This window comes from Astatotilapia calliptera, chromosome 6 (assembly GCF_964374335.1).
Source record: "Astatotilapia calliptera chromosome 6, fAstCal68.1, whole genome shotgun sequence".
In the NCBI taxonomy this organism is placed as follows: domain Eukaryota; kingdom Metazoa; phylum Chordata; class Actinopteri; order Cichliformes; family Cichlidae; genus Astatotilapia; species Astatotilapia calliptera.
The window spans coordinates 11,920,567-11,935,439 of record NC_137427.1 but is presented as its reverse complement, the minus strand read 5'-3'; positions in this window follow the sequence as shown (position 1 = coordinate 11,935,439).

Below are 14,873 nucleotides of genomic sequence, written 5' to 3'. Positions count from 1 at the left end.
TGTCACCTGGATGTGCTTGTCAGATGTGCTAGACTAAGAAAAGCACATGCACTGTCCCAGCACATGCACTCAAGCATTGTAGTGGTAGCATCATCCTCTGGGGCTGGTATGTTGTACAAAGTTGATGGACTATTAAAGATGTGAGAACTACCTCCAAATTCTTCATCTTCGCCTCAGATCAACAGCTAGATGGCTGAATTTTAGACACAACTGGGTCCTCAGGAAAGAGAGTGATCCCAAACACACATCAAAACAGGTTTTGGAATTTTTATTTTAAAATGAATTAAAGATGTATGCTGTACACTCACTCCATATATGGCAAGGATGATTCAAACCTATGACCTGAAAGACAGATGCATTGAATTCCATCACTGCAATAATGTGATGAATATTTCTCACTTTGTAAGAGATGGTCTGACTAGACTTTTATATACGATGCAACAAAGTCAGCTCTGTTACAACTTGGAATGTCAGCCACAAGCTATCAACTACACAGTGAGCACATTATATGTGGCTGCCGTTTTAGTGTATACAAATTTAATGCGTTTTTTTTGTCTCAGACAAATGTTAGGATTCTAGTTATCTCCCTTTCTTTTCATGCAGCCCTGAATATACTGACATGACGGCTGGATTTCTGAATTGATTACTTGTTAAAGTGCATGTATTCATTTGTCCTGTGATGCATTAGATAAATCATCCACATAGTTTACATTATACTATTCCTGCTGAAAGCATAACAAGATTTATAACAGACTTTTATTAAAATTATCTGGCACATTAGTGTGGGAACGCTTGAATGGAGCATCAGCTTAAAGATGGATATTAAATTTTAAACCTCCACAGGATGCTCTGTGAATTTTAGCGAATAATTTGATAAAATGGTAAACTCGCACATAAGTTGTCACTTTGTGTTAAATATGTGGACATCATTTCCCTTGAATATGTCCACATCTATATAATAAAAAATATTGTAATGTGCATCATATTATAGCTCCAGAGGTTAGGATGGAATTGCTTTTATGTAGCACAGGGATCAAGATGAAACCTTTTACCAACCTGTGCCATGGTTTTAGAGAAAAGCGACGTGGGGACTTTGATCTGTCACATCACATTTAGTGTAAGGATTTATAGCTCTCTTCCATCTGGGAACCATCTTCTTTAGACTTCAACGGCCAAGTAAAGCACTCTTCTTGTTATCCTTTTGTCCAGAAAGAAGGAGGAGGAGGAGAGTCCTGTCATGTCTTCACAGACGGGTCATAAATTGGCAATACTGAGAGGAGGGAACTCATAATACTAGTTAATGGGTCTGCAGTAAAAAGCTGAGTGGCTGAAATGATCAGAGTGTTCTTTTGGTCTCAACTGAAATTCAGCGCTATATTGAATAAAATCTTTATTGTAGCAGATATAATGTCAGTATAAAATGTAAATGATAAAAAGTCAGAAGCCTTTATTACAGAAGGCTACTTTGAAGTTAAATTTTAAAACCTGTTATTATGTAACCAGTTATGCCAAATTCAACACATGTGGCCTCTGGTCAAAGCATCAGATGATTATTTTACTGAAAAGAAATTCCATCGTATCTGTATTTTATGGCAAAAAAAACAAAAAAGAAGAAACCCATCATTGTTATGGCCTTAGCAGGGCCTCCTCCTGAAGTTGCTGTTGTGTGGGTGTGGCCTGCCAGCTCTCCTGCCTTAGGTGCCATCTTTTTGTTACAGCTGACTACTTAAAGCCAGAGAAAGCTGAGCTCTAGTGTTAGAGAGCCTTGTTGGTGTGCAGCTAGTGAGCTGTGTGGTTGGTGATTGTTTACTCCTGGAGAGGAGTGTGTTTGGTGACTTATCCTTTTTTACTATTTTTCAGTTTACTGACCAATGCCTGAGTTTTGTTGTTTACTTTCTTTACATGGTGATAGCAGCTTGTCCGTCTCTTTTAGCTCACTTGTTAATAGAACGGAATAATGGAAATCAAATGGAACATCCATGACACGCAGCTCATAGAAGAAACCCACACAATTCCTAGACTGAGCAGTGAACTGGGAAATATTTGTTTGTTCCTCAGTTCTACAAAACTGTATTCAGTCTAATTTCACTCTTACACAGCTCACATGCATTTAAAAAAGCATGCATGTAAAATGGCTCAACACATACATTTATGCTTTATGAGGTAATAAAGCAGGAAATTGGTGATTTAGGTGTTGAGATTAGGTTGATGTCCAATTAGGAGTAGACACTTCTCAAGTGCATAAAATTTATTGCATGAAATTTAGTCCGCCCTTTAAACTTAAGTTGGGAATAAAGCTACTGGAGGGGTCCGAGTTCAAGATGCTAAGATTTGTGAGTGTCAAGGATTGACAGGACTAGCAATGAGCATTTCAGAGAGACCGCTTTAGTTGGACACTTTGGCAACTTATTAAGTGGGATGAAAATTAGTTGCTTCAGATATTTGTGGTGGAGCGGTATTATCTATTCTGAAAGAAAGATGCTGAAGATGCAGAAAGAAGAAAGGAAGGACAAACAAGAAGTTTGTGGATGTGGTGAGAAAAGACATGCAAAGGGTGATCGAGAACACAATGATGTGGAAAAAGATCTTCTGGTGTGGTGACAACTTAACAGTAGCAGCAAAAAGAAGCCAAAAAGTCAGCAATATTTTTATTTCAAATTTGAAACTAATGAAAAGGCTTCTGTTCTCCACACAGCCTACATGCAACTAAAAACATGATTTTTTTTTTCCTTCTCTTCTCTCTTCGTCTCCCTCTATGGATTTCCTTCTCAATTTCCATATCAAAACTTTTTGTAAAGGATTTTTGGCTAGTTTTGTGTTAGCATGCTGTCTGTAAAGATGCTTGCAAAGAGCCAGACTCGTGTTAGCAGTATAATCTGTCCTTGATGCAGTTTGCATTTCACCATCACGCTCTTCTCCTTTTCTACTGAAAAATCTAACACTCCACTGTTATACTCCACCAAGCATATGAACTGAAATTAGTTGACTGTAGTGCAAGTGTGCATGAAGACAAAAGCAGTAGTGACATAACGTGTTATTTTTGAAACACCCAATCAGTGTGAAAAATATATTTTTTATTTTAAAACAATGACTAGTTACACCCAACCCTGTTTTTTATACCCTTGGCAGAAGTTAAAGAATTTGTACTGATAAGAGCAAAATACAACAAAAAGCAATTAGTTAGGTACAAATCATGTTCAACATACAGCTACAGAAACACTCATTAAAGTAGTTCATGGAGTTGCTAATACAGCTAAAAGCCATATCTCCAATAATTAGTTCAATGCTCTGTCTGAAGCTATTATTACGGCTAAACTGTATCCAGATTATCTTCTTGACATTTGTTGTAAAATAATGAATTATTTTAAATGCTGATAAATGATCTTCCTATTTTTGGTCACATGAATATTTTTGGTTTAGTGCTTAACCCACTGTGGGTATTTCTCTGAATCCTTCAGTGTGTAAGTGTATGTGGATAACCAGTTTGGCAGACCTGACTGTGCTGACTTTAATCTTTCTCGCTCTTGAAAATGTTGAAGGGACAGCTGCTGAGTTCTCTTAGATCCTATCAGTGTCTGGCTTTTCAATGCTGGTGTGAAGGACCAGCTCTAATGCCTTGAAAACAAGCCTGTATGGTCTGAAGACAGACAGAAAAAATGACTAGTAACATTAGAAGAGGTAAAGAAGGTGACAAAAAACACTTGAAGCTATGGAGAGGTGGAGAGTGCGGACAAGGAAAATTGCCAAAATGGGGGAAAGAGGAAAACTGAGAAGTGAAACAGCTTTGGATCAAACAGGCAACAATAAGAACAAATGACTCGGTGCCCAGAATATTTCATGTCGTATTATCTGTTTCATCTGGAAGTGTGATGTTTGAAACAAATTACAGCTAAAAGTTTTTACACACCTTACGACAGCTGATACCCCTGGCATATTAAATCAGTCACTTAAATTGCCATTAAACCTGTTTGGTACAGGCTTGAATTAAAATATAAAAGTGTATGGGTGTGCCTATTCAATTTACATATACCTTTTATACCTCGTTTAACTTTTACATTTGTACAGCTTTTATACAAATGTGTAATTCCTCCTGCATCTAAACCTAAGATCCATTTAACACCAGCATGTGTTAAATGGAATCTAACACATGCCCCAAAACCCAAGTTTTTATAACAAGCTAATACTTAAAATTGTACATTTTTTCAGTTCAAATAATTTTATTCAGTTAGTAATGTCCTGCTTAAAAGAAACAAAAAACTAAACTGCAACAACACAAATGTCACAATAGTTAAGTTCGTCTTCTGTATACAATCCAGGATTTACAGTCTTGTTACTGTAGATGGAATTATTTCTGAAAACATGCCAGTATTTGACTGGGTGGGGAAAATGTTTGTTTAGATGTGTTATTTATGTTTTGTGTACAAGAATACTGAACCAGACCTCATAGGCCTCAGTAACACAAGCCTGGAGATTGGTTGCCAGATGGTCTCTAACCAAACATGATGGAGAATTGAGCTTTTGAGTGGTTCCTGGAGGTTGCAGGTAGTTACTGTGAAACTGATTGCTAAAGCCCCCATTCACACAGCCACAGAGACCAGTCAGTGACCGCCGGCAATAACCAGTCTGCAGTGTGCATTCCATGACCGGTTGGTCATTGGTAGCTGGAGGTTGCTGGCACATGTGCCACAAAGTGGTATACAGTCCTGCATAAACAATCTTGAGATTACTTTGATCTCTAGCACGCTGGCGAGCTCACTGGTAGATGTTCAAACAAATTGATAGCAGCATTAAGGCACAACTTTTACTTTGAAGGCAGTAAATGGCATTTTTTATACAAATAAGTGTTTTCCATGGAAAGTCCAGACAACCACAGCAATCTGCTAGTGACCAAAGTGATCACAACACTCTTTTTGCATCCAGTTTTTATCTAATGAGAGTCATCCACATCTGGTCGGGATTAAACAGAGTGACCAGAGGGTCCCAAGGAGTCGCTGACTGGTCTCCAGACCTGTTTGTTTGAGACATTAATCTTGCAGTTTAGTTGTTTTTAGTCCCATTGCCACAGGTGTATATGATCAAGAACTGAGCCACGTGGACTGCCTTTACATATGTTTGTGAAAGAACACAAAGACCTCCCTGACTTCAGCCAGGACCTTCATGCCATGGGTTTCCATGGCAAACCAGTTCCCGCAGGTGTAACTTGTAGTTGGCCCAGTACTTTTGTCCATACAGTGCATCAGGCAGAATCAGAGGTCATCTTTTAAGTGCCAGTACAAGGAATAGTCTGATGTTACACAGATGAGTGAAATACAACCACATGGACCACAGGAAAGTCAATGGGATTTAGTGTGTACAGAAGTCATGTGGGGGTTTGTTAATATTCACCCATGGCAACAGTCTTAACCTAATTTTACCCAGTCAAACAAACATAGCAATGTAACCATATCAACCATTTGTTTGGCAAGCGGTTTGGAATAAAACACCTGTCCAGAAACAAGCTCCCTCTGTTAAACACAGGATTTGTTTGGCTGTGGTAGCACAAACACTGTCAGCTATTGTAGCTTTAATGATTGTAAAAGGAAAGAGTACTGCCTGTCTCCCACCTGTGAGAGCGCGAGGTCTTGCCAAACCAGGAGCTCTGACCAATCTGCTAAGGTCATGACCTCAGCCTTGTTCCAGTCCCAACGAAGATCTCATCCCTGCCTGGACTTGGCTCTGCCCTCGTTCCACATCATTGCTCTGCTCGTATGTGTGACGAATAAAGGATGCTGAGAAGCCAGCGCTAAAAAAAGTGTCTGTGCAGTGTCTGTGTGTGGGGTATTTAAATTCAAGTGTGTGTGTGTTTGTGTGTGTGTGTGTGTGTGCCAAAGCCAACACATTTGTTCCTGACATGCCAGGCACACATCCCATTAAGCCTCCGCAGCCCATATGTAATTTACATCACAAAGACAGCATCCTTTCCAATTTGACGGTGCTGGATTTGAAATGTTTCAGAGAAGAACAAACTGCAGATTGAGCAGACTCAACAAAATGCTGCTGTGTGCTGAGTTGTTACTATCAAAGCTGGGGCTGGGAGACATGTGCAAGCCAATTCAGCTTTAATTTGCCAAGTCTAAAAAGCTCAGCAGAGGAAAATGCTCTTTAAGACTCTGCCATGTCTGATGTTTTCAATTTATCCCCCTTATTTTGCCCAAGTCCTTTTGGCCTCCTTCAGCATTAGCTTGAGACAAACTGAAGGAAAATAAACTTGTCATTCTGAAACTGTCCCCTCAATCAAAAAACATCAAGGGATTGTTGAGAAAGGACGGACAAACAGCTGCTCCTATTAGTCTTTTTCGAGCAAGACTCAGAGGGGATGTCATAAAAACACCATAACTACCAGTTAAAGGTCAGTAAAAAAAAAGAGAGAGAGAATGGCCAAGTCTTTGTATTTCTTATGTCCGTTCTCCTTCATGCATCTGCTCTCAACTGTAATTTTTTTATTTCCGAAAAAATACAAATGCCAGCAGCTCCTAATTCAATTTGTATTATGTTTCTTTAACTTAAATTCATATTACCTTCTTTAGTATTCCTGGAAACTGATTTTTCTTTTTTTCAGAATTTTCTGTTTTCAATCAGCATTCAAATCTTCATTTGTTGACTTTCTGACTGTTTTTCTTGTGAAGAGCTGTTTGTCAGAGGTCAATGCCTTCTCATACTACTCGCCAAAAGTTTCTTAAACTGAAACTTTTTTCTTTCTCTGTTGTTTTGTCCAAAACCAAATTGTCCTAAATGACAAATATGATCGACAAATATAATAACTTTTGTTTCTTGGCTGCTCTGGATGCTTAGCCTGGCTGTGAAGTTACAGCACAACAAACCCTTCATCACATTGTCCCAGGAATGTGCATGTATTCATTTGATGAAGCAGAAAATGCATAAAAGTTTCTGCTGGAAGTGCAGCTGCTAGAACTCACACCAAAGAAACATAGCCTGGCTATGTTGAACTTCCTTTTTAGTACACCCCTTATGTTGTACAAAGTCAGCCTACCCAGGATATCTTATCCACCTTCACTTACCCTAACATCGGCACTCACGCTGAGCAGTCACATGAAGACGGCTATCATCAAATGATGATTAAAACAAGCAAAAAACACTATACATAATTGGAGGATGTTGAATACATAATATGTTCTGAAAGCTAGTAAACTAATAATGGATCTGCAGCTGTTACAGACAGATTAAAGTAAAATTTTCAAAATACAGTATAAATGTGTGTGCACTTTATACAGTATGGGAAATATTGCTGAAAAAGTATTACTATATTAATAAAGCTTATTTCTAAGAGTTATTATTGGAGAATCTGACAGGTTACAATGAAGTAATAATGGATGTGCATGATATAGTTTTAGCATAGCAGAATTCAACCATAGGCTACAAGCCTGGAAAATTGATATTAGACTTAGAAGTACATATATAGCTTTCCTCTTTTAGGATCAAGCGTTAACGTGTATAGGACAAGCAGTTTTAAATTGTTTTAAAACTGCTTTCAGCCAACAGGAAAAACATTTAAAGGGATGATTTAAAGGATGCTATTAAAATGTGCGCACCACTGTCCAAAGGATCTTCCAGGAACACTGGTACTAGTTTATTGAGAACTTATAGGTCCATAGGTGATGATTTTGCACCTGTTGATCTCTAATTTCAAATGTAACCTGCCCTGGAACAATTTAGGTCTCCAGCATAAACCACCATGGTGTTGAACCTCAGTAAGATGTGAATCACCTTAGTAAAAGCCCAACGATAACGCTGAAGGTATGTGGATAAGCCCATATCCTGCTTCGAAGCACAGGCCTCTGCTTTCGCCTTAATCCTGATCGATGGCCAAGACTCTAGGTTTCATTATTTCTTTTGGTAGCCATTTTCACACATGAACTCTGGACAAGCTCAGGAGAGTCAGATCAGGACCAGATCAGCACTTACGTATTGCACAAAATGTAACACAGTCAAGAAATAGCCTCTCTAGCTCACTATCTTGAGCTACAAAGCAGCATTATGTGAGGGTAACTTACATGTCAACAGTAGCTGGTTTGCATGCTAACTTCTCCAAAGCATGTCTTTGACATAACATGATGTACTTTACATTCTCTTTTAAGTATTAAGTACCTTTTTAACAACATTTTTAAACAATCATTTTGTGTCTTTATGAATTCACTGATATTTATTCAAAATGTGTTTTGTTCTTTTTCTATCCTGTTCTACAAGGAGACGTCTGACCATTCAAAAGGCATACTCACTCAGAACAGAACTCCACTTATGTGGTTTGACCACACGTCTGTGGTCACCAAGCGTTCACGGCACATCCCACCCAATTAGGGTACGAGTCGTGATGGCCGTCCCTTATATGGCCTCCTGCTCTTGGCATTTCTCTGAGAAAAGGAGCAGACAATTGCATAGTGTTAAAAAAACACACAGTCTCACACACTTGAATGTGGCACCAAAGGGCACAAGCACTCCAGCCCGCCCTCTCTTTTCTCTGCATCCCATAATATATACAGTAAACACATGTCCGGCCCCATACGGGAGCTGAAACTATAGCAACAGGGTCACATACAAACCATGCTCTTGACAAATATATGAAAGAGGAGATGGATTGAATGTGTTTGTCAAGCAGGAAACGGGGAGTGAGAAGGAGGAGGACACAGGAGGGGCAGCCATTTTTTGCCTTTGTTTGGGAAAGCATCTATTGAGTGGCATTTGGTGTCATGCCAGATTCTCTCCTCCACAGATGGGCACAAAGTAAACTGGATTAGTCATTGAGAGGGCTTTCTCCCATAAATGACAACCAAGGAGAGCTGAAAACTTCAAACGCATTCAGGACGTGTCTACCTAAAAACCAGTCGTTTATTCAAATGGAAATGCCTTTATCATCACTCTCTGCAGGCATCCATAGCTTTCTGACTGTATGTGCTGTATGTTGTACATCTGAATAGATGAAGGATTAAAATGGTCAAGAGGGGAAGTGAACAGGGAGATTTCTCGACCTTTTGTTCAGCCAAGTCCTTCTTGGTCCTTAATCATTGTTTTACTTGATCTTCTAGACTTGCGCTGTCTGAGAGCGCAGAAAGTGCTGCGCTACTTTAGCATGCTGCTTTAAACTGTTGTTCAGTCTTAGCTGCAACAATCTGTCTGATTTGTAAATAAGAGTAGTGACTATTACACAATGAGAAAATCATGTTATAACCTTGAAATGCTTAAAACTCAAACTTACATTTCAAATATCTAATTTTTCTTATGTATCCCTGAGAAAATACCGTTTCGTATGATCAAAAACTTAACTGTGCTTTGTTTTCAGAGTGATTTTAGTTCTAGTCTCTGCTTTTTGCAAGTACTTAATAATAAATCCAAAATTTAAATCTCTAAATCAAAATCTGTGCTTAAGTTTTATACATATACGTCAGCCGAGAAATGTTTTCATATATTCCCCAATGGCGTAGCATGTAACAATGCATTTAACCTGTACATTACACAATTTTTTACCCTTCGACTTCCTTTGCACAAAGTCTGTGTGGTGTCTGATTGTGCACATGTGAGAATATGTCAAGTAACTGTCCAGTTAACTCAGCACCCGTTTTCTCTTCCCAGTCTCTGGCCCACTCTAACCATACAGCTCCTTCTCTGTAACCAAATGTGGAATTTCCAGAAATGAAATTCATCTGAAGCTGACCAGCTCCTGTTCTGCACTATGTGTGGGAAAGTTTAACTTTGGACGCTGTCCCATCCTGATTCATCTGATGATGCCCAGAGTACATGTATGTAAATGGTTTCTGAGTTTCTTAGCAATACCTTGCTATCTAGATAAATGAATTTCTCTCGTCAATATACAACACTAAACATGATCATTAATAAAATATTGTACATCTGAGGCTGACAGGGATGTTATTAGTCTTTATCTTGGTTTAAATTCAAAATCAATCCTATCTGAGCCATTTAAGTGCAATAAATTTCTATTTTTATGTCGTCTAAGTGAGGGGACAACTTTACAACAACAAGGTAAATGTCTCTGAACGTCCCCAAACATTTGTATGACAGAAATTATTACAACCACTCAGAGCAATTCTATTTTGCACCAGGTAGCTGTTATCTCAGGTACACTTGTGGCCTATTAAGATACCTTCCCATGTGTTTTTGAGCCATCTCCCTTCAACTATATCAGCCAACCTCTTTACCTTCTACCTTTTAGCAACTTTTAGCTACACCTACAATAATCCCGCCACAGTTTCTTCAGAAATTGCATAGTCTAATTGCTTTTAATCTTTTTGCTTTATGGAAAGACAAGAGCTTTGTGATAAAATGCATAAACACAGTCAGCCAGGCTTGCTATCATTATCACTATCCCTAACACTATCATTTATGCTTTTATTTCCACGTGTTTAGATTATTTTAATACAAATTATTACAAATTTTACTTTTATCTAGCAAGTGACATGCTTTAGGTTTGAGTAGTTTTCCACCCATATACATAGTTCCACTTCATTTCTGTGCTGTCATAAGTCCCATAGTTCAGCTGTCTGCAATGTTGTGCGCTAATCCGCTGTTTTATTAAAGGATTATTTCAGCCGCTTGTAAGAATATTTGTATCACTGATTAATGAAAACGTCATCTTGTTTAATCAGTCCTCAGCAAGAGGTGTGTGTGTGCCTGTGTCTGTGTGTGTATGTGCGTGTTTGTTCCTCCTAAGGAGCCAGCTGCTGAAGCTCAAGGCAGAAATGTGCTAACTGATCCAAGAACCCCCTCCCCAAAAAAATCACACCCATCCCCCCCCCTTCCCGCCTCTAGCCCCCAAACACCTTAAACCTCCATTTTATCCTGTTTACAGAGCCCACAGTTTCACGCCACCAGCATAAACACGCACACGGGACACACACGTACAAATCCAGTATACATAAAAGTTTTTAAAAAATACAAATCTGATCCAAAGTCACGATCCTGTAAATCAGAATATACTGTAAGCTAACTACAAATAGTCTTTACTCAACGCTCCCTTTTTATCCAGCAGCTGATATTATATTTATGCTCTTGAGAATCTTTCCCCATGTTGATGAATGTGTGTTTACGTGGCACATTTTGAGCGCTCATAGCGCCGCAGCTGTGATTGTGATCTACTGTTTATCTAAGTCTATTGGAGGAAAACCTTTCATCTGCGCTGCCACAATAAAATCAAACTCAGCACTAGACTCAAACTGCTGGACAAACACAATAAACTCTCGACCACAAAGGAATCTCCTAACATAGATCCTAACAGGAAAGTCGGGATCTGCCGTCACACTGGAGATTAGTGCAAAGATTAGTCTGTGTTTATTTAGCTTCATTTTTACATGGAAAGGCATGAAAGACATTAATAACATATTTGCATGAGTCTGCTTTAAGTGCTATGACACACCTGGTGATGATAGATGATTAATTTTTCCCTCTGAACCACTTTAAAGTCTGGTGCTAAAATAGGACGATATATGTATATTATTCTCTGTGGTTCTACTTTTATTCCTAATAAGATTTTAATTACTGTTTATTTTTTTCTTCTAAGACTGTGTTATCCTGCAAATCCACTACAAACCACAAATGGAAGTACGGCAGGAAACCAGTAAGCTTTGACAGAGAGCAAAAAGATATTTTGATGTTTTTCTGCTCTTGCTAAAAACCCCATTGGCTCTTAAATAACCACATCCTCCCATCCTGGCAGAGTTTTACAATCGCATTTACAGTGCAAAAGGAAAAGTTTATTGCACCTAATAATCTTTATTTGGACCTGTTCAAATAGGACGGGCTCGCATGTATGGCATGTGTGGGCCTGATGGAGACCATCCACCAAGACCAAATACTCATCTGCTCCCCGTCACATCCCTCATCGTGGCAGCCATTCAGGCAAGCTCGTCTATCAGAACAAAGACCTTGCAGCTCTACCTCTTGTAACCCTATACAGGGACATGAAACGTTGACCTTTGATCCCACGTGTGATACAAGTGACAGTGTTGTCCCACAGGTCAGCAGTAAACGTGCCAATCGCATTCCCAGTCTCCTCTGCAGCAGCACTCCTGTGGCATGTTAGCACTCGAGCGGCTAAAACACTTCTGTCATTTGTTTTTGTGACTCACTAAATACAAGTCTCTGTGTTGTGATGAAAGTATTAACAGGATTTAGTTTGTGGGGGGGCGGGGTGTAACTAAGCTAACTTGTAAATGTTAATGATAGCCAGAAACATAATATATTTATTATTCTTAATACTATGCTACAAAAAAAATGCTACTGCATCCTCAAATCGGCAGTTTTAGAAATTTAAGATAGTTAAAGAGGTGGAGCACATAACAACACTGAGCTTCAAAGATTGATCAAATCAAACGATTTGGGTTGAGACAGAACAAATAAATAAACAAATTCAGCAAATAATGTGTTACTCATAAGTTTTTGTAAACATATAATTTTTTTTTCACACTGTGCAAGTTTTTACACATGTAATGTAAAAGTATTAGTGGCCACTAATTTCTTCTTTGTCTATATTTTCCTATATTTGTTCATGTTTTATTCTCACAAAAATCATACATTCTCTAAATGCATTAAAAAATCTATCAACATTGCTCTTGGTCAGTTGTTTTTCCCCAGACGTTACAACTTTGCAGCCTTTTTGCAAAATGTGATAATAAAAGCAAGTCTCATTTTTCTCCTTAATATATAACAGCCCACGTATCCACTGCTGCTTTATCCCTGAATAGAAACTATTTATTAGCAAGAAGGCACAAAAACCAAACAGACATAGTTAGAGCTAACTCTCCTATGTTAACTCCAACCAGGCAACTCAACGCTCTGTTTTGTTCCATATCAAGATTAACAGGTGGAAGATTCGTATGCATTATATTATACTTGTTAATATTATGTGGTTTGTAAATGAGTTAAAATAAGCGACCGTGTCACTGTTTCTGAAGGATTTTTGCTAATGATCAGGATGTTTTTAATGCTGTTGGAACAAAAATAAAAAACTATTCATCTTAGAAAAACTTTTATAGCCTAATTATAAAATAGCTTTAGTAATTGTGTGATTAAGGCAGAGCATCCATATAAATAATAAAACAGGCATCTCTCTCTCTATGACTGAAAGCTTGTAACTGAATTTTGTGTCACTTGGGTCATAAAACAATAAAAGAAATGTGTTGTTTGTGCTTTCAAAGATAAGTAAATTCCTCTGAGGTAATTATATGTTTGTCTCTTCACAGCTCGGTTTCATCTCCCTGCTGGTAACGGCAGTTGTATAGAGTGACTCTGTAAACACTCTCTCAGGTTTATAGCTTCCAGCAGGCCGCAGTCCTGCGAGCACTTTCTCAGCCGGCCGCAGTGGTAAAGGCCTGTAAACTGCGGGGGAGAGATTTCAGGGTATGAATTGACAGGCAGTCTGTAGCTGTGCATGGTTTTATTACCGCTAATGGTGGTCGAAGACTGCACATGAGGGCGGGTGGGAGTTTTTGAACCATGTCCAACTCGTCTGACAGAAAAGGTGTTACGTTCTGGCATGAAGGCCAGTTTCAGTTTACCTGCTCCTGGATTCAATACAGGAAAGGAGACAAAAACATGTATAATCACATGGATGCTTACACACATACAGACACACGTAACGCACAGACTAACTTCATAGCATCTGCACCCCTATTACATGCTACATACATGCTACACTCGTAGCCGATTTCCTCCAGATGAAGCTGGAAACCCTCCATCAGATCATCAAAGTTTTTCAGAAACATGTGTCTGAGCTTTATTTGCTCACTTTGCTGCAGGATTCCTGCCACTAGGGTTGTTAATGTGTTTCACCTATGAGTATGTAATTAAAAAAGTAAGCTATTCTGAAAAAAATGATATGGATTATATTTTTACCCCAAAAGTTTAAAAATAAATAAATGAAGAGGAGAAAAATTCACGTGAAGAAAGAAACTGGCACGGTTAACTTTGATCATCAAAAAATGAAAAATATTCAAATCTACTGAAAGCTTCTTATCTATGATATTGATCTAGTGCTTTGTATTATTGTAAGATGAAACTCATTCCAGTTACTGATGACTGTGTTGGTTTAGCATTTCCATAAACAACATGCTGATTGCAGTTCGTTCCCAGAATCAAACCCAAATCTTTGATCAACATCTGTAAATTCTGAGAAAGCGTTCAAGAAACTCCTCGGTGAGAAGGAGCAGATCTTGACCCACTCGTGCACACTGCAGTCATAATTTATCACCCAATGATTTAGTGAATAAAACAACCAAAAGAACATTTGTTTCTTGGCGATATATGTGGTCGTTTTTTTGTAGTTGATGATGATAATCTACTTACAATAGAATTTCCTATCCTTGACTACATTTTAATTAAAAACAGCAAAAGACTCACAGAAGTTCATCACTTAATGGATCTACAATTTTTCTTAAACCAGGTTTTCCTCTGTCCTAACAACTGTACAAACATGAAGTCAGCTAATGGTTTCTTCATGGAGAAAACAATGAAAGTCCCAATAAAGACATGAAGCAGACGTCATGGACAGGAGCCCAGCCAGATGACAGGGAGTCAGCAAGAGGGAAAAGGAGAAAGAACGACAGCCAAAGTGATGCATGGAGAAAAAAAGGCGGAGAGGGTGCAGCCTGTATACCAGCAAACAAATACACAACAGGCAGCTGACATATAAAACAATATTAGTCCAAATGCAGAGAGAGCTGCTTCCAGCAATAATCTGCAGTGACTGGTGAGAAATGCTTGAACTCTGTATGCATGTGTGTGGCAGATGGCAAGTAAAGGTGAAGAGAATACACTGAAAAATGGAAGAGGGGGAAGGAAAAGTACAACAAAGAAGATTAAATAGACAC